Here is a 7,025-nt window from a genome sequence, read left to right as displayed (position 1 = left end):
CATGACGTCACAGCCTGCCCTCTTAATGCAAGTCTATGGCAGGGGACGTGACCGCCATGCTCCCTCCCATAGACTTGAGGGGCGGAGCCGTGACGTAACGATGCTCCGGCCCCTGTATTGCCGTCATTACGCGCAGAGTAAACTCGCTCTGTGCAGTAATGATAGCGGGGTGCCGCAGCGGCAATCCCAAGGGTCCCCAGCAGCAGGACCCCGGTGATCTGACATCTTTTCCCCTATCCTTTGGATAGGGGATAAGATGTCTAGGGACGGAGTACCCCTTTAACCCCTCAACGACCAAGGGCGTATATTTACGTCCTTGGTCGGCTCGCCCCGTCTAAACCGAAAGTGAAAACTGCCCGGTTGATCGGGATCACCCCAGTAAAAATGCGGTGTCCCGATCAGCTGGGACACGGGCGGAGGTCCTCTTACCTGCCTCCGGCGTGTCCCCTCGGCGATTGGTTGCGCCATGGTTACCACCCATCTTGAAAAGTTTCCCCCCCTCACATATACTAATGTGCCACAAACAGGAAGTTAATATCACCAACCATTCCCATTTTATTAAGGAGGATCAATATAAATGGCCCACCCTGTATAACTACTAAAATGTTAAAAACATGTTTAAGATTCCTTGAGAACTGAAACGTAACAACCAATAACAAAAAAAATATATCATTAGTGAGCCTGAATGCGCAAAATTTAATGGAAATGTAAAGTGTATGTTCACAAATTCCAGAATTCTATCAAATAAAATGAGGGAGCTCGAGGCCTTGATACTGGACGAACACACTAATATTGTTGGGGTCACTGAAACATGGCTGGACTAATCACATGACTGGGCTGTCAATCTGCCGGCGTTTACAGTGCTTCGCAAAGATAGGGTAAACAGGAAAGGTGGTGGAGTATGTTTGTATGTTAGAAGCGGTATGAAAGTCAGTGTGAACAATGCCATAGTGTGTGATGATTCTGAGGATGTGGAATCCTTGCGGGTAGAATTATAAAAGGAGGGAAACACTGAATAGAAAATTTTTGGTGTAATCTATAAACCCCCCAACACCACTGAGGAGATGGAAGGTCAGCTGCATACACAAATAGAAAGGGCTGCCAGGGCGGGTACAGTGGTAATATTGGGAGATTTTAACTATCCAGGTATAGATTGGGGTCGGGGGTTTGGATAAAATTGTGAAGAGGAGAAAATTCTTAAATTTATTGCAGGATCATTTTATGGCCCAGTTTGTGCAGGACCCAACTAACAAGTGAGCTTTCAAACAATAATAAAGGTGTGTATTGGCACTGTGAGGTATAATAAACTTAAATTATATAGCACTTACTTAGAATTGATGAGAGCGTTCATCCAGGAATTAAAAATGGAGATAAAACACTCCACTTTCCTGTTGATGATAGTTGCACAGCTTCACTGCGAGGTTGGGATCTATAAATGGAATCCAGAATCTTCTGTTTCTCCTACGGTGGTTCCGAGTAGCTGGCAGAACCTGGGTAAGATCCTATAACAGATGCGGGGTTCCAAGATCACAGGGAGCCGAACGCTGGGAGATCTGCCCCGGCCGTAAGCGTCTCTCTGGCTACCTTCCCTGATAATGCAGTACTATGCCGTGACCCAAAAAACTGCTACGTCAAAGTTGAACGCCACATCTAAAGTGAAAGTAAACCATTGCCGGTTAGCTCAGGGGGCTGTTCGGGATTGCCGTGATGTAATCGTGGCATCCCGAACAGCTTACAGGACAGCAGGAGGGTCCCTCAGCATCTTTCTTTTTCATGGTACCCCGGCAAAAGGGAAAAAAAGAACAAAACAAAGAAACAAAACTAAGTTAAACAAAAAATTTATACGATACTCTGAATACCGAATGTATCCGAAAAATCAAACCTGAAAAGATTACCGAACCGAAATTTTTACACGAATGAAAAAAATATACCGAAACTAAACGAAAATTTCCCTTGTGCACATGTCTAAAACACAACATGTTAGCCTACAGTATTATGTTTGCTCTAGTGGCCAATTTAAAACTGCACTATTTCAAGAATTATGTTTAACAATAATTTTCAATAATATGTTATTTTGTGATAATACAATCACTTAAAAAAAGTGATATAGCGTATCTATCGGGGTATACCACGCAGCGGCCTATAACACGCACCGTCATTTTACCTAGGATATTTGGGTAAAAAAAGTTTTTTACCCAAATATCTATGGTAAAATGAGGGTGCGTGTGTGCGCGCGTGTATACCTCGATACACCCTCAGGAAAGGTAGGGGGAGATAGGCCGTCGCTGCCCGCTTCTCTCCCCCTGCCTTTCCTGGGGTATAGAGCCCTGCTGCCGCCGCTTCTCTCTCGCTGGTTCTCTCCCCCTGAATATCGGTGCCGGTGCCCCATTGCCGGCGCCGATAGCCAGGGGGAGAGAAGGGGCAGCGGCACCCATTGCCGGCGCCGCTGCCCCGTTGCCTTCCCCATCCCCGGTTGCATAAATATCTGTTGCCGGGGTCGGGTCCGCGCTGCTTCAGGCCTCCGGTGTGTGTCCCCTGCATCGTTGCTATGCACTGCACGGCGCGGTGCACTGACATCATGCGCCGCGCCGTGCAGCGCATAGCAACGTCGCAGGGGACGCACACCGGAGGCCTGAAGCAGCGCGGACCTGACCCCGGCAACAGGTATTTATGCAACCGGGGATGGGGAAGGCAACAGGGCAGCGGCACCGGCAATGGGTGCCGCTGCCCCTTCTCTCCCCCTGGCTGTCGGCACCGCTGCCCCATTGCCGGCGCCGCTTCTCTCCCCCTGGCTATCGGCACCGGCAATGGGGTGCCGGCACCGATAGTCAGGGGGAGAGAAGAGGCAGCGGCGCCGATAGCCAGGGGGAGAGAAGGGCCGGCAGCAGGACTCTAGACCCCAGGGCAGGCAGGGGCAGAGAAGCCGGCAGCGCTGGCTGTCTCTGCACCTGCAAAGCCGCTGCAGTTCATTGATTTAAAGCGCCCGCTTTAAATCATTGAACTGCAGCGGCTTATCGGCGTATAACGCGCACATAGACTTTAGGCTAAAAATTTTAGCCTAAAAAGTACGTGTTATACGCCGATAAATACAGTAATTAGTTTTCTAAGCAAATAAATAAATGGTGACCAGTTATAAATGTTTTGTTTTTAATTTAGTATGCTTTTTAAAGACCTGACAGATTCTATGAGGAGCCTTTGTGATGATGTTTCTAGAGATTTTTTTCTGTTCAAGCATGTAGTATATCAACATATAAAGAGAAATGACCTTAAAGAGAAATGACCTTAAAGAGAAATGACCTTATCTTTTCCTTAAATAATATATGCAAACATTTTTCTGCATTCACGCAAGCACTAGAGTTAAGCAGTGAAAGTTAACGTCTCACATATGCTGGAATGTTGGGCTAAAGAAGTGTATAGCTCTTATTTTAGAAGATTTCTCTTTTACGTTATTTTATATTTTAGGCTTATTGTTTAAATCACTAATTCCTCCTACTGGTGCAGTTGTTTTGGTTATGATACATAGACGAGATTTATTATTCAATTAGCACATGCACTGGCACATAAATCCTGGCAGCTACTGCTGAAATCAGTCTTAAAAGACTATATTGCTGTATTAATCGATTGCGCTTGCATTATCATCACATGGTTGTGGACTGAATGCATGAAGTTTGTGTTGTCCAAGAATGGTCGATGGCTGTTTGTAGACTGATTCCATTTTCTGTTGAAAGTTATTGTCACAGAATAAAAATGGTATCTGGAAAAAAGCCAAAGCCATAATCTTCACATTATAAAAACAAGGAAAGGTATTGCTTACGTAAATTTGGAATATCCCTTTTACATAACCTAAAGATCTGATTGATGGATTCCTTTAAAAAAAAATACAGCATTACTGTGTTATATATTTATTTGAAGTTAAAAAGCGCATTAGACACTTTACGTAATGCATCAGGGTGATCGGCAGTTAACTCTGCAAGGACGTTTCAAAATGTCCTTGGAGACTGTGACTCTGTAAGAGCCGAGAGCTAGTTGCTTATTACCATCCCTGTCTTCAGGATACACAGCACTCAATGAGAATTCTGTACACAGCTCAGTGGCAGACATTAAACTTCCTTCTTCCTGTCATGACAGTCATGTGATCACCAGGTGCCAGGTGGCTACAGTGAGCTGTTGGGTGTTGGATGACTCAGATCACCTATATCAGGGGTCGGCAACCCACGACATGCGTGCCACTCATGGCATGCGGGATGCTTTTGAGTGGCACCTGGGGCTCCGGGCAGAGGCGCTCCTATTAGGGAGATGGGTACCTCAAAAGGCAGAGACAGTATCAAGGGGATCTGAAGTGTGTAGGGGTGGGCACTTTTCCTATATCCCATTTTTCCATCTGAGAACTTGGAAATAACATCATAACCCAACCCTATCGTCACCCCATCAACACCTTTTACTGCACACCATCACATTATCAAATCTATAGCCACGTGTGAGATTTTGTTTCATATTGTATGGTTACCGATATTAATTGTCTTGTACCTTTTTAGTAACAATTACCAATAAAGTATTGTATTTTATTACCGTATTTATCGACGTATAACACACACTTTTAAAACTAAAATTTAACCCCTTAAGGACGCAGGACGTAAATGTACGTCCTGGTGAGGTGGTACTTAACGCACCAGGACGTACATTTACGTCCTGTGCATAACCGCGGGCATCGGAGCGATGCCCGTGTCATGCGCGGCTGATTCCGGCTGCTGATCGCAGCCAGGGACCCGCCGGCAATGGTCCGCCATTAACCCCTCAGGTGCCGGGATCAATACAGATCCCGGCATCTGCGGCAGTGCGCGATTTAAATGAACGATCGGATCGCCCGCAGCGCTGCTGCGGGGATCCGATCATTCATAACGCCGCACGGAGGTCCCCTCTCCTTCCTCCGTCCGGCTCCCAGCGTCTCCTGCTCTGGTCTGTGATCGAGCAGACCAGAGCAGAAGATGACCGATAATACTGATCTGTTCTATGTCCTATACATAGAACAGATCAGTATTAGCAATCATGGTATTGCTATGAATAGTCCCCTATGGGGACTATTCAAGTGTAAAAAAAATGTAAAAAAATGTAAAAGTAAAAGTAAAAAAAAAGGGAAAAATCCCCTCCCCCAATAAAAAAGTAAAACGTCAGTTTTTTCCTATTTTACCCCCAAAAAGCGTAAAAAACATTTTTTATAGACATATTTGGTATTGCCGCGTGCGTAAATGTCCAAACTATTAAAATAAAATGTTAATGATCCCGTACGGTGAACGGCGTGAACGAAAAAAAAAAAAGTCCCAAATTTCTACTTTTTTAATACATTTTATTAAAAAAAAATTATAAAAAATGTATTAAAAGTTTTTTATATGCAAATGTGGTATCAAAAAAAAGTAAAGATCATGGCGCAAAAAATGAGCCCCCATACCGCCGCTTATACGGAAAAATAAAAAAGTTAGAGGTCATCAAAATAAAGGGATTATAAACGTACTAATTTGGTTAAAAAGTTTGTGATTTTTTTTAAGCACAACAATAATATAAAAGTATATAATCATGGGTATCATTTTAATCATATTGACCCTCAAAATAAAGAACACATGTAATTTTTACCATAAATTGTACGGCGTGAAAACGTAACCTTCCAAAATTATCAAAATTGCGTTTTTCGTTTTAATTTCCCCACAAAAATAGTGTTTTTTGGTTGCTCCATACATTTTATGATATAATGAGTGATGTCATTACAAAGGACAACTGGTCGCGCAAAAAACAAGCCCTCATACTAGTCTGTGGATGAAAATATAAAAGAGTTATGATTTTTAGAAGGCGAGGAGGAAAAAATGAAAACGTAAAAATTAAATTGTCTGAGTCCTTAAGGCCAAAATGGGCTGAGTCCTTAAGGGGTTAAGGCAAAAAGTCTGCCTGCGTGTTATATGCTGATAAATCTTCTGTTCCCTGACTTAAAGCGGCCAGCAGCTTGTGAGGTATTAGCAGCACGGCCGCGGCCACTTTAAATCAGTGACCAGTGGCGTCTCCTCCCCGCTCTGCTTTCAATTTTTCTTACCTCCCCCTTCCTCATCATTCCCCCTTTTCGCTGCTTTTCATAGTTTTTTTTTATTTTCCTTACTTGGCTGCGCTTCGGCAGGCCAGGTCAGGCAGGGGGTCTTGCGGGCTGTGGTCAGTGAAGCAGATGAATGACGTCCTCCTCTGCCGGCTTCTCTGCGTGGCATCAGTGACGTCACTTTTAATTTCCTGTAGTCGCTGCACTGCGAACTCTGACACGCGGCGGTTGCAGGAAATTAAAAGTGACGTCCCTGATGCCGCGCAGAGGAGCCGGGAGAGGACGTCATTCATATGCTTCACTGACCACAACCCCCCGAAGCGCAGCCAGGTAAGGAAAATAAAAAAAAAAATATGAAAAGCATTGGTAAAGGGGGGAATGATGAGGGAGGGGAAGAATAGCATAGGAGAAACATGATGGGGGGATGATGAGACAGGGTGGGGGGGGGATGATGAGACACGGGGAAATGATGAGGGGGGGAATGATGGGAGGTGTTACGCCGAGTGCTCCGGGTCCCTGCTCCTCCCCAAAGCGCTTGCGGCGTTTCTCTCCCTGCAGCGCCCCGGTCAGACCCGCTGACCGGGAGCGCTGCACTGACATTGCCGGCGGGGATGCGATTCGCATAGCGGGACACGCCCGCTCGCGAATCGCATCCCAAGTCACTCACCTGTCCCGGTCCCCGGCTGTCATGTTCTGGCGCGCGCGGCTCCTCTCTCTAGGGCGAGCGCGCGCCAGCTCTCTGAGATTTAAAGGGCTAGTGCACCAATGATTGGTGTCTGGCCCAATCAGCCTAATTAGCTTCCACCTGCTCCCTGGCTATATTACCCCACTTCCCCTGCACTTCCTTGCCGGATCTTGTTGCCTTAGTGCCTTGAGACAGCTACTACTGTGTTTACCCATACTGTGTTCCTGATCTCCTGCTGTTCTATAGACTACGAACCTTGCCGCC

At 45.6% G+C, this 7,025-nt stretch overlaps 1 long non-coding RNA gene across 1 annotated transcript in view; it reads right to left on the bottom strand.

Moving 5' to 3' along the window:
* Positions 1-1,514: 1,514 nt before the first annotated feature.
* LOC130307293 (uncharacterized) overlaps positions 1,515-7,025 on the bottom strand; it is a 37,085-nt gene continuing 31,574 nt past the window's right edge. Inside the window, exon 3 of the long non-coding RNA XR_008856488.1 lies at positions 1,515-1,650. This is a non-coding gene — a long non-coding RNA (uncharacterized LOC130307293). The remainder of the gene's footprint in view (positions 1,651-7,025) is intronic.

Source organism: Hyla sarda, chromosome 1 (genome assembly GCF_029499605.1).
Source record: "Hyla sarda isolate aHylSar1 chromosome 1, aHylSar1.hap1, whole genome shotgun sequence".
Lineage (NCBI taxonomy): Eukaryota > Metazoa > Chordata > Amphibia > Anura > Hylidae > Hyla > Hyla sarda.
This window is presented reverse-complemented; position numbering and strand designations above follow the sequence as displayed.